Genomic DNA, 13,217 nt, shown 5'->3' with positions numbered 1-13,217 from the left:
CAGATGCCATTTCGTGTTTGGAGAGCCTCTGATGAGCCTAAACAGTGAAGTGGCGAGCACTTTGAAACCCCAAGTGCTTCACAGAAGTTTATAATGTAGAGCCGTAAAAATAAAAAATCATTTTTTTTCACAAAAAATGATATTTTCGCCCCCAATTTTTTATTTACCCAAGGGTACCAGGAGAAATTGGACCCTAAAAGTTGTTCAATTTGTCCTGAGTATGATGATACCCCATATGTGGGGGTAAACCACTGTTTGGGCTCATGGTAGAGCTCGGAAGGGAAGGAGCACCGTTTGACTTTTCAATACAAAATTGGCTGTAATTGAAATCAGATGCCATGTCGTGTTTGGAGAGCCCCTGATGTGCCTAAACAGTGGAAACACCCGAATTCTAACTCCAACCATAACTTAACACACCCCTAACACTAATCCCAACCCTAACACACCCCTAACCCTAATCCCAACACTATCTTTAGCCCCAACCCTAACCCTAACTTTAGCCCTAACCCTAGCTCTAGCCCTAACCCTAATGGGAAAATGGAAATAAGTGCATTTTTTTTATTTTATTATTTTTCCCTAACTAAGGGGGTGATAAAGGGGGGTTTAATTTACTATATATAGTGGGTTTTTATGTTTGGCAGCTGTCACACACTAAAAGACAATTTTTATTGCAAAAAAATTTTGAGAGCTATAATTTTTCCAGATTTTGGCCCACAGAGTCATGTGACGTCTTGCACATGGCAATTTTTGATCGCTTTTTATTCCGATTTTTGTGAGGCAGAATGAACAAAAACCAGCATTTTTTTTTTTTTTTTTGGGGGGGGGCGTTTACATCATTCCGCGTGTGGTAAAATTGATAAAGCAGTTTTATTCTTCGGGTCAGTATGATTACAGTGATACCTCATTTATATCATTATATGTTTTGGCGCTTTTATACAATAAAAGCTATTTTATATAATTATTTTTGCATCGCTTTATTTTAAGAGCTATAACTTTTTTTGTTTATTCGCTGATGACGCTGTATGGGGGCTTGTTTTTTGCTGGACAAGATGACGTTTTCACCGGTACCACGTTTATTTATAGCCGTCTTTTTGATCGCATGTTATTCCACTTTTTGTTCGGCGGTATGATGATAAAGCATTGTTTTTTTTGCCTTTTTTTTTATGGTGTTCGCTAAAGGGGTGAACTAGTGGGATAGTTTTATAGGGTGGGTCATTAGGGACGCGGCAATACTAAATATGTGTACTTTTAGGCTGTGTGCCCACGTAGCGATTTTTAAGCGTTTTTGCCGCAATTTTCGGCGCGAAAATGCTGCAAAAACGTTTAAAAATCGTGTACAGAACGCCCCCCATGCATTCCTATGGCATTCCGCACATGCTGTGCTAATGCTGCGCTTTTTCCGCGGTGGAATCGCATCGCGGAAAAAATCGCAGCATGCTCATTCTTTTGTGCAGAATCGCAAAGAATTGCCGCGATTCCGCACCCATAGGAATGCATGAGAATCGCTTACTTCCTGCATGTGGCTATGCCCACCATGCGGGAAGTTAAGCGTCTCATGTGTGGTTGGTACCCACGGTGTGGAGGAGAGGAAACTGTCCTCCAGGCCCTGGGTACCATGCCCCTGCAAAAAAAAGAAAAAATCGGGGTATATTTACCTTCCGGCGTCACGCGCTGCATTCCCGGGCCTCAGCGTTCCCAGTAATGCCTTGCGGCAATGCCCTGTGATGACGTAGTCTCGCGTGACTCTAGCGGTCTTGCGAGATCGCTATAGCAACGCGAGACTACGTCATCACAGGTCTCGCAAGGCATTACTGGGAACGCTGAGGCCCGGGATGGCAGCGTGGGACGCCGGAAGGTAAATATACCCCGATTTCTTTTTTTTTTTAGCATTTTAACATTCTATCTTTTACTATTGATGCCGCATAGGCGGCCTCAATAGTAAAAAGCTGGTCACACTTGTCAACACACTATGTTTGACGAGTGTGACCAACCTGCCAATCACTTTCCAAGTGATGCTTCAAATCGCTTGGAAAGTGCTTGAATATCGCACGCGAAAATCGTGGCAAAATCGCGATCATAATCGCGGTGAAATCGCGCGGAAAAAAATGCGCCAATTCTGGGAAGGAGTCCGGTTTTTAGTGTCCGGAATAAAACGCTACGTGGGCACATTGACTTATTGTGTAGATTTTTTAACTTAAATATTTATTTATTGATTGAATAAATATTGATTTTTTTTTTAATTTATTTTAAATTTTTACAATTATTTAAAAACTTTTTTTTAATTCTTACTTTTACACTGTGTCCCACCATGGGAAACTCATTTTGTGCAGGCTGATCACTTCTATAGCATGTAGATCTGCATGCTATAGAACCTGTCAGCGCTGCACAAAGTTGCACACTGACTGTAGAGACTTCCTGGCCACCACTGCGCATGACAGGAAGTCTCTCAGCAGTGGAGACCCGGATGTCGTGACGACATCGGGTCTCCATGGCAGCGATCGGGACCCTGCGTCATACCGAGTGGTCTCTGATCCAAAGGCAGAGGGGCTGTCACAGCTGACAGCCCCTCTGCCTGCTCTTAGAATGCTGCGATCATGTTTGATCGCACTGTTTCGGGGGTTAAAGTGCCGGGTGTCAGCTGTGATAATCACAGCTGACACCCGGCCGCGATCAGCCGCACTCCCCCCGTGAGCGCGGCTGATCGCATATGACGTACTATTCCGTCCACGGGAATTTAGTCCCAGGTCACATGGACGGAATAGTACGTTTAATGTCAGAGAGGGGTTAATTCTCTTATAGGAGACCTTGGCTTGAGTAGATAGGGTGTTGATGTGAGTATACGTGTTTTTGGTAAATTTAGATTCATTAATAATAAATAATAATAATCTTTATATAGCGCCAACATATTCCGCAGCGCTTTACAGTTTAACAGTTTCAAAACACAAGTCATAAGTAACAACATTAACAATACAATAATTAAAGCAAAATAAGACGAAATAAGATGACCCTGCTCATGAGAGCTTACAATCTACAATGAAGTGGGGGAGATACAGAGTACAGGGGTGTATTTACAATGGTGTATTTACAATGATGGTCCAGCCATCTTGAGGGAGTGAAAGATGGGTGGAGATAGTGAATGGGCTACATATGCACCCTTACACATAGAATGACTTTGATTAGTGAACGTGATAAGCCGCTCTGAACAAATGTGTTTTGAGGGAGCGCATAAAACTGTGCAAATTGTGGTTAGTCCTAATTTCTTGGGGTAGCGCATTCCAGTGGATAGGAGCAGCACAGGAGAAGTCTTGGAGTGGGAGGTACGGATTAGTGCAGAGGTTAGTCGAAAGTCGTTTGCAGAGCGCAGCGATCGGCTAGGCCGATAGACAGAAATGAGGGAGGAGATGTAGGGGGGTGCCGCACCGTGGAGAGCTTTGTGGGTGAGAACAAATACTTTGAACTGGATCCTATAATGAATGGGCAGTCAGTGTAATGACTGACGAAGAGCGGACATGTCCGAGTACCGATTAGCCAGATGGACCACCCTGGCTGCTGCATTAAGTATGGACTGGAGAGGGGATAGTCGAGTGACGGGGAGGCCAATTAATAGAGCGTTGCCGTAATCCAGCCGGGAGTGGATCAATGCTACAGTGAGGGTTTTTGTTGTTTCCATGGTGAGAAAAGGGCGGATTCTAGAGATGTTCTTTAGGTGTAAGTGGCAAGAGCGGGCAAGAGATTGTATATGGGATGTGAAGGAGAGATTGGTGTCAAACATAGCACCCAGACAGCGCGCCTGCTGCCGGGGTGTTATTGTGGTGCCACTCACGGAGAGGGAAATGTCATTTAGGGAGGTTAGTAGATGGCGGGAGCAGAAGAAGTTCAGTTTTGGAGAGGTTGAGTTTCAGATAGAGAGTGGACATGATATTGGAGACTGCGGACAGTCACTGGCGTTCTGTAGTACAGAGGGGGTAAGGTCGGGGAATGACGTGTATAGTTGTGTGTCATCAGCATAAAGATGGTACTGAAAGCCAAATCTGCTGATGGTCTGTCCAATTGGGGCTGTGTAGAGAGAGAAGGGGGCCAAGGACTGAGCCCTGAGGTACCCCGACAGCAAGAGGAAGAAGAGATGAAGTGGAGCCAGAGAACAAAACACTGAAGGAGCGGTCAGAGAGATAGGAAGAGAACCAGGAGAGAGCAGTGTCCTTAATGCCTAGTGACTGGAGCCTAGAGAGTAGGAGATGGTGGTCAACAGTATCGAAAGCTGCAGATAGGTCAAGAAGAATGAGCAGAGTGGTGACCATTACGTTTTGCTGTCAGAAGGTCATTGGTCACTTTGATGAGTACAGTTTCAGTCGAATGTAGGGGGCGGAAGCCGGACTGTGAAGGGTCTAGAAGGGAGTGAGTGGAGAGGTAACGGGTAAGGCGGGTCTGCAGTTGTTTTTGCAGGATGGGTCGAGAGCGGGTTTCTTTAGTAATGGAGTAACGATGGCGTGTTTGAAGGAGGATGGAAAAATGTCTGAGGAGAGGGAGAGATTAAAGATTGCAGTTAGGTGGGTTGTGACGACTGGAGAGAGAGACTGGAGGAGATGTGAGGGAATGGGATTGGTAGTGCATGTAGTTGGACCAGAAGAAGAGAGGAGTCTGGAGACGTCGTCTTCTGTGATGGGATCAAATGTGGAAAGTGAGCCAGGGGAGATGCAGGAAGGGATGGGAGTCACAGCACTTGGTGGCTGGGAGCAGATTTCCTTACGGATATTATCTATTTTTTCTGTAAAGTGGGAGGCCAGGTCATCAGCACAAATGTCTGTGATAGGGGCTTGTACTTTTGGCCTGAGGAGGGAGTGAAAAGTGTCAAAATGTTTCTTGGGGTTGTTGGCTAGTGAGGAGATTAGGGTGGTGAAGTAGGTCTGTTTGGCGAGGTGAAGGGCAGCGATATAGGTTCTTAACATAAATTTGAAGTGGATGAAGTCTTCTGGTGTGCGGGTTTTTCTCCATAGGCGTTCAGCACTCCTAGAGCATCGCTGGAGAAGTTTAGTTTGCGATGTGAGTCAAAGCTGTTTTACTCTGTGCTTGGAGGTTCTGAGGGTGAGGAGAGCTACTTGATCAAGGGTGCTTCTAAGAGTGTCATTGTAGTGATGAACAGCCAGATTAGGACAGGAAGAAGAGGAGATTGGGGACAGTGATAAGTGTAGGGAGTCTGAAAGTGTCTGAGGGTTAATGGCTTGTAGATTTCTGACTGTGTGGTAGGTAGGAGTGAGCTGGGGTGGGCGAGGATTTGTGAGCGTGAAGGAGAGAATGTTGTGGTCAGAGAGTGGAAGCGGTGAGTTATTTAGGTGGGAGATTGAGCAGAGCCGGACAAAGACCAGATCAAGGGTGTTACCGTCCTTGTGTGTCTCAGAGGTTGAAAGCTGCGAGAGGCCTAGAGAGGTGGTTAGTGATAGAAGCTGGGATGCAGATGTGGAAGTAGGGCTGTTGAGGGGGATGTTGAAGTCTCCAAGGATAAGGGTTGGAAGTTCTGAGGACATGAAGTGCGGCAGCCAGGCAGAAAAGTGGTCAAGGAAGTGGGTGGGTGAGCCTGGGGGCCGGTATATGACTGCTACTCTGAGGGAGAGGGGACGAAAGAGCCTAATGGTGTGGACCTCAAAAGAAGGGAATAAGAGTGATGGAACTGGGGGGATGACCTGGAAAGTGCATTGTGGGGACAGGAGTATGCCGACTCCACCACCATGTCTGTTTGTGGGTCTCGGGGAGTGGGAGAATTGTAAGCCACCGTAGGAAATGGCAGCAGGAGAGGCAGTGTCAGAATCCTGAATCCAGGTTTCAGTGAGGGCCAACAGATTAAGAGAGTTGTTCAGAAAGTAGTTGTGTAGGAAAGGAAGCTTGTTACAAGCAGACCGTGGATTCCAGAGGGCACAATTAAAAGATTGAGATGAGGGAGTGCAAGTAATATTAGTAAGATTATTATGGTTTCGATATGAGGTAAGGTAGGGGTTGAGGTTGGGGGATGGTGGACCAGGGTTGGGGGAGATGTCACCTGAAATCAGTAGGAGTAGGAAGAAAAAGAGCAAATAGTTGTTGGAATTGTAGGTAGTTTTTTTCTGTGATGTGTTTGGGCAAGATGGGCTGAGGTTTCTCAGGAATGTGAGGAGTGTCTGAGAGCTGTACATGGGAAAGGGTAGTATAGAGGGGCTGATGTGTATGAGTCGTGATGGAGGGGGGATGGGTGGTGAAGGGAGTCTGTCATTATTTCAAATAAATGACTTTATTCTGGGTGTTACTTTTTTAATAATTTGACTATGGGGTTACTAATGGGGCATCTTATAGACACCTCTCCATTACTAACCTCTGGGCTTGATGTCACCTGACAATATAAAGGTGGAATAAACCCCAATACTATCACCCAACTTGCCACCGCATCAGGGTAAGTGGGAAGAGCGAGGCTTAGTGCTAGAACTGGCACATCTCATGGATGCGCCTTTCCTGGGGCGTCTGAGAGCTGACGTTTTTAGTTTGGGAGGGGCCAATGTCCATGGCCCCTTCCTAGGCTGTTAATATCGGCCCACAGCTGTCTGCCTAGCCTTTGCTGGTTATTAATTATAGGGGGATTCTACGTGATTTTTTTTGAGGGGGGATCCCCATTTTAATAACGAGTAAAGGCTAAGTATACAGCTGTGCTTTGATATTAATAGCCTGGAAAGCTCCATGGGTATTACCCCCTTTCCAAGCTATAAACATCTGCCCCCAGCTGTCTGCTTTCCCTCTGCTGGTTAATAAAATACGGGGGGATTTTTTTTCCAAAAGAAATGTATTTACTAAAAAAAGTACACTAAACAAGACACACAAAGCACTCATTATACAACCCGCTCACATACAGTGGGTAAAAAAAGTATTTAGTCGGCCACCAATTGTGCAAGTTCTCCCACATAAAAAGATGAGAGAGGACTGTAATTGAGATCATTGGTAGACCACAACTATGAGAGTCAAAATGAGAAAACAAATCCAAAAAATCACCTTGTCTGATTTGGCAAGATTTATTTTGCTAATTATGGCGGAAAATAAGTATTTGGTCACCTAAAAACGTGCAAGATTTTTGGCTCTCACAGATCTGTAACTTCTTCTTTAAGAGGTTCCTCTATCCTCCACTCATTACCTGTAGTAATGGCACCTGTTTGATCTTGTTATCAGTATAAGAGACACTTGCCACAGCCTCAAACTGGCTCACTCCAAATTCCACTATGGTGCAGACAAAAGAGCTGTCAAAGTATATCAGAAACAGAAATATAGCCCTGCACCAGGCTGGGAAGACCAAATCTGCAATAGGCAAGCAGCTTGGTGTGATTAAATCAACTGTGGGAGCAATATTAAGAAAATAGAAGACATACAAGACTACTGATAATCTCCCTCGATATGGGGCTCCATGCAAGGTCTCACTCCATGGGGTCAAAATGATCACAAGAACGGTGAGCAGAAATCCCAGAACCACATGGGGGGACTTAGTGAATGACCTGCATAGAGCTGGGACCACCGTAAGGCTACCATCTATAACACACTACGCCGCCAGGGACTCAGATCCCTCAGTGCCAGACGTGTCCCCCTGCTTAAGCCAGTACATGTCTGGGCCCATCTTAAGTTTGCTAGAGAGCATTTGGATTATTCAGAAGAGTATTGGGAGAATGTCATATGGTCTGATGAAACCAAAGTAGAACTATTTGGTGAAAACAAAACTCGCCGTGTTTGGAAGAGACAGAATGCTAAGTTACATCCAAAGAACACCATACCTACTGTGAAGCATGGGGGTGGCAACATCATGCTTTGGGGCTGTTTCTCTGCAAAGGGGCCAGGACGACTGATCCGTGGGCATGAAAGAATGAATGGGGCCATGTATCGTGAGATTTTGAGTGCAAACCTCTTTCTATCAGCAAGGGCATTGAAGATGAAACGTGGATGGGTCTTTCAGTACAATAATGATCCTAAGCATACCGCCAGGTTAACGAAGAAGTGGCTTCGTAAAAAGCGTATGAAGGTCCTGGAGTGGCGTAGCCAGTCTCTAGATCTCAACCCCGTAGAATACCGTTGGAGGGATTTGAAAGTCCGTGTTGTCAAGAGACAGGCCCAAAACATCACTGCTCTAAAGGAGATCTGCATGGAGGAATGAGCCAACATACCACCAACAGTGTGTGCCAACCTTGTGAAGACTTACAGAAACCGTTTGAACTCTGTCATTGCCAACAAAGGATATATAACAAAATATTGAGATGACCTTTTGTTAATGACCAAATACTTATTTTCCATCATAATCAGCAAAATAAATCTTGCCAAATCAGACAAGGTGATTTTCTGGATTTGTTTTCTCATTTTGACTCTCATAGTTGTGGTCTACCTATGATGTCAATTACAGGCCTCTCTCAGCTTTTTAAGTCGGAGAACTTGCACAATTGGCGGCTGACTAAATACTTTTTTTTTCCCCACTGTATTTATATCTATCTTTTTATATCAATCTAATTGCAATATAAAACCCAGAGATTTTCCTCCAGCAAACTAAGTGTGGTGAGAGGTTAAAAGCTAATTTTTATTATGTGCTGATTTTTATGTGGACATCCATAGAGCAGGTGGGGGGATGTCCACCTTATCTCCATATCAGGGTGTGGTCTTGGGCTTAATTAGCTGGCCTCTAAAAGCAGCAGTGTTCAGTGTCTGGAGAGGAGCACTCCAGAGAAGTGTTTGTGCTAGAACCGACCTGAACAGTGTGTGTTCTGCTAGCGGTGAGCGGGAGGAACCACGTTCTCAGAAGGACTGTATTTAGTGCTACCATTTTGTTTTGTTTTCCTGTTTTGCCCAGAAGGCTGCATTTGTTTTATTACACCTTGGTTTATGCTGCCTCTAATAAACCAAAGGTTGTTCTTAAAAAGATAGTGTTCCCATGTCTACCTTTTGTGTACAGCCGAGTTAGCCGATCTACCAAAGGTGGTGTTAGAGGTGTGGGCGGTGTTCCCAGCAAACATGTGTGGAGGCTACAGGAATGGAACAATGGTCAAGGAAAATGGAGGAGCTGAACAAGTGCCTGATCCTGAGCCAATAGCAACAACACCAACAGCATCTAGAGCAGCAGCAGTGACAAGAGCAACAGTACCATGAGCAGCAGCAGGTACAGCAGGAGACAAACTCCTGATGCAACAGATTCAACAGCAGCAAAAGCAAATGGAACTCCTGGTGGGAGATGTCCTCAGCAGAGAAACCGCCTCTGCCCTACATCAAGGTGATGACTCATATGTCCGGAAAGCGGTAAGACCTACTATGCACAAGATGACCGCAGGTGATGATGTAGAAGTGTTTTTGACTGTTTTCGAACGGGTTGCAGAGCGGGAGAGGCTGCCCCCGGAACAGTGGGCAGAGGTGCACTGGTCGTATTATGGTGACAAACCTCCCTGCTCTCAGATGTTTGACTTGTTGCATTTGGTCCAGAAATGGTTGCAGCCAGAGTCCTCCACTCCATCCCAGAAGGTCGAACGGTCCTGTAAGGCAGTGACTTGTGTTATATGCGAGGGTCGCTATGTGTCCCCCAGGATGCGCACAGCAGCAAATTGAGACCTCGGGAGTGCATTGCAGTCACAGGTATAGCTGTGATTGCAATGCAAAATAAACGAAGTTGGTTTTGAGCAAGCTATTTGTCCAAGGCAGATTTAGGAAAACATGCCATGGGCTTTTATTTTTGAAACGGACTCCAGCATGGTAATGGGGTGGTCCGTTTCCTTCCCGGCTGGGTTTTCCATGTGGACTACGGCCACAGGTTCCTTGTATAACCCCTGCAGCAAAGGGTTTGGTGTGTGTCTTGTTTCGCAAACCTGCAGAGCAGAAGGCTCTGCCATAGCTTCAGCCTGTGTGAAGCAACACAGATCCAAGCGGAGCCAAAAGGCCTGTCACTCCTCAACGTACATGGCGGTGCAGTTGCCCATGATAACCGGACCCGGTTACAGACTATCTCGTTTCCCAGCAGTAATCCGGAGGATCCTATTTACTTTCTGTTTTGTGAGCATGCCGACTATTAAAAGAGACTTTTATAACGATCAACATGTGACTGGACACAGCACCTCCAGCAGGGCGAATTTATGGCACACGTGACCCTGGATACACCGCCTCCAGCCAGGCGAATTTAAATAATAATAGGACGTGCAGCCGGATACACCGCCTCCAGCTGGCGAATTTAAGAAGTACACGTAAATCTGGATATCCCGCCTCCAGCTGGCGAATTTCATTAATAAGGGTAAACACCAGGGAACAATTACAGTGGTGGGCCCTGCACTAGGGAATGGGGACGTGGAGACTTCCTGCACTCCCCTGAGCCAGTGACCCTGCACTCCTCAACAGTCCCTATGCCGGTTCCGCACCGGGCGCCGATCGGGAACCTAGAAACCCTGACTCGCCCTTCACCTAGTCCCTCACTAGGGAATTGGTCGGTGCGGAAACTAATCCCACCACTGTACTAGAACACACATAAGGAAAGTCACAAACAGGGATAAAGAAACACTTAGCTCTCTCTGTGCTAATGCTCCAGCACAGAGTCCAGCAACCGAATGGAGCTTTCCACCTGAATAGCTGCCACCAAGCTCTGACAGAGCAGCAAGGAAATCCCTTCTGTGACTCCTTCCACACCAGTGTAAAGAACTCTCTCCAGCTCCTTCCTCCACCAAGGTTGGTTGCAAAAGAACAACTATCACCAACAGTGATTAAACACACCTGAACTCTTTTATAGAGCGTCACACCTGTATTAATTGTGCACTTTAACTAAAGTGTAATACCACTAACCACCACCGGGGTAACTTACACCAAATGACACCACATGTAATTACCCTAATGGCCACAGGGGGCAAAAACTCCCTTTGGCACGCAGCCAAGGAAAAAAAAGTTCACCATATACATTAACTCTGTCAGATCAAACTCAGATCATGACAGCTTTGTTTTGAAATTTCCTGGGTCACTGCCTGTCTGTCACACTGCACCAACCCCACTGCACTACAGTCCCTAAGGAAGAAAGGTACCAGATGGTCGAGAGGTCCCTAAGGAAGCCAGGGGGTGGTGCATCTCCATACTGAGGCACCCAGCCTGAGCACTAAATGAGAGGTAGTAGAGCCACCACTGAGGAGAGTCCTAGATCCCATTAGGTCGCTGAGGGGGTGTCAAGGTTCATTGGTAAAGACTTGCACTGCTGAAGATATCCGGGACATATAGCTGAAAATTGTCCTTTGTCCTCCAAGATGGACTGCAGCCTTAGGATGCACTGCTCATACTATGACTGCTGCCTGCAGTGTGGACTATCAGCCCGTTGAGGGACCGCAGGCATGTCCCGGACAATAAGTAGGGTGGTAATGTCAGGACTCTTAGACTCAGGGAGCTTGATGACCCCAATAAGGGCCACACTCTCCATCAGTTAATCCCAGGGAAACACTTGGGCATCTGCTGTATCCCCAGGGGACGTCAAGACTACCCTATCGCCAGAGTGGCGATAAAAACAAGCTGGGGTACTGAGTCCCATGATGTCGGGGTATTCAAAGGTTTGCTACACCCTGTGATAATCAGGTGGAACTTCAGCTTGTTCTGAGACTTGTGGGGAAAGTCAGGGCTGCCAAGTGACGCAGACAGGAGCCAGCTCAACCCTGATGAAATTCCATCACAGTCGGAGGTCGGTGAGTTCCTCTTGTGTGTCCTGGCTGCTGATGACGGCGACGAGATGTTGACCAATGAGGCCGAAATTTCAGAACTGTGGGTCACAGGGGATATTTTGGGACTGCTCAAATTTGGGATCTTACCCTAAAAGGGGCATTTGAAAATTTGTCTGTGATAAATGGGGTGCCCAAGAGCCATGGGCCGAAAGCAGGTTCCCATACCTTCCAATTAACGAGTTCTATCAGGGACCCTATAGATGTAGGGTACTAGATTTGGCTCATTCTCATATCTTGGGGGGGCATCTTGGTGTAGATAAAACCCAAGAGTGAGTCCTTCAGAGGTTCTACTGGCCTGGGTGTCACAGGGACATTGTTAATTTCTGCCAATCCTGCCCTACCTGTCAGCTAGCTTCTCCTGTATCTCATTTGCGCAGACCCCTCGTTCTGTTACCCATAATAGAGGTCGCCTTTGATCGGATTGCCATGGACTTGGTAGGACCCTTAGTTAAATCTATCCAAGGCCTCTAATACATCTTGGCGATCATGGACTATGTGACATGGTACCCGGAGGCGGTACCACTGACGAACTCCTCAGTCAGGAGTAAAGCCAGAGAGCTAGTCCATGTTTTCTCCCCGAAGGGCCTGCCCATAGAGATTCCGACGTTCATGTCCAAGGTAAGAGTTATGTAAAGCCCTCCAGATTACCCAACATTAGAGTTGAGCGACTTTTGGATTTTTAGGGTCGCGTTTCGTTTCGTGAAACCCGACTTTCGAGCAAGATCGTCCGATTATAGGGAAAAGTCGGGGTCGTCCCGAAACACGAAACCCAATGTAAGTCAATGGGGAATAAAAGTCGGCAGTGAGAGGAGGACAGGAAACACACCTACAGTGCCCATTTGAATGCCAAAAGTATCAATTCTTCTTACTTAAGCTTGTCAACCTTAATTAACTTCATAATACAAGTTACGCACTGAAAAATGGGGGTTATTTGGCTAAAGTTGTGGGGAGGGAGGGCTAGCTGCAGGTTTTCATGTGCCCTGGGCGAAAGAGCGCCCCTTTAACACATACCACAACTCATCATGCTCCGATACGGCAGATAAATAGCGGTATAGTACAATGAAAAATACCTCACTTTTTACATCTCATGACGAGGCCCATCTATTTCTCCATACAGAATCATTGGTCCCATATAATGTTTGAAACAGTATATGATGAGCTCCACATAATGCTACAGTATATGTTGGTCCCCATGGATGAAGCTCCACTGTCTTATGGGCCCAAATAATGCTCCAAACATAATGGGCCCCATTTCTAATGCTCTAGTGTATAATGGGCCCTGTAAATGCTGCTCCAGTGTCTGATGTCCACCTTTGGAATGTTCCAGTGTATGGTGGGCCCCATCTATCATTCTCCAGAGTATAGTGCTCCCCAAAAATTGCTGTCCCAACATTGAAAACAATCAAATAAGTCTCCTCGCTAGGGAATCCCTGTACTTGTCTGGACAGGTGCTGTAGCTTGCTTAACAGCTCGCCAGCCATTCTCACGCCCAGTATGGATTGC

Source organism: Dendrobates tinctorius, unplaced genomic scaffold, assembly GCF_039654945.1.
Source record: "Dendrobates tinctorius isolate UK_male_01 unplaced genomic scaffold, ASM3965494v1 ptg000105l, whole genome shotgun sequence".
Taxonomy (NCBI): domain Eukaryota; kingdom Metazoa; phylum Chordata; class Amphibia; order Anura; family Dendrobatidae; genus Dendrobates; species Dendrobates tinctorius.
The sequence above is the reverse complement of the archived record's forward strand: the minus strand, read 5'-3'. Positions refer to the sequence as shown.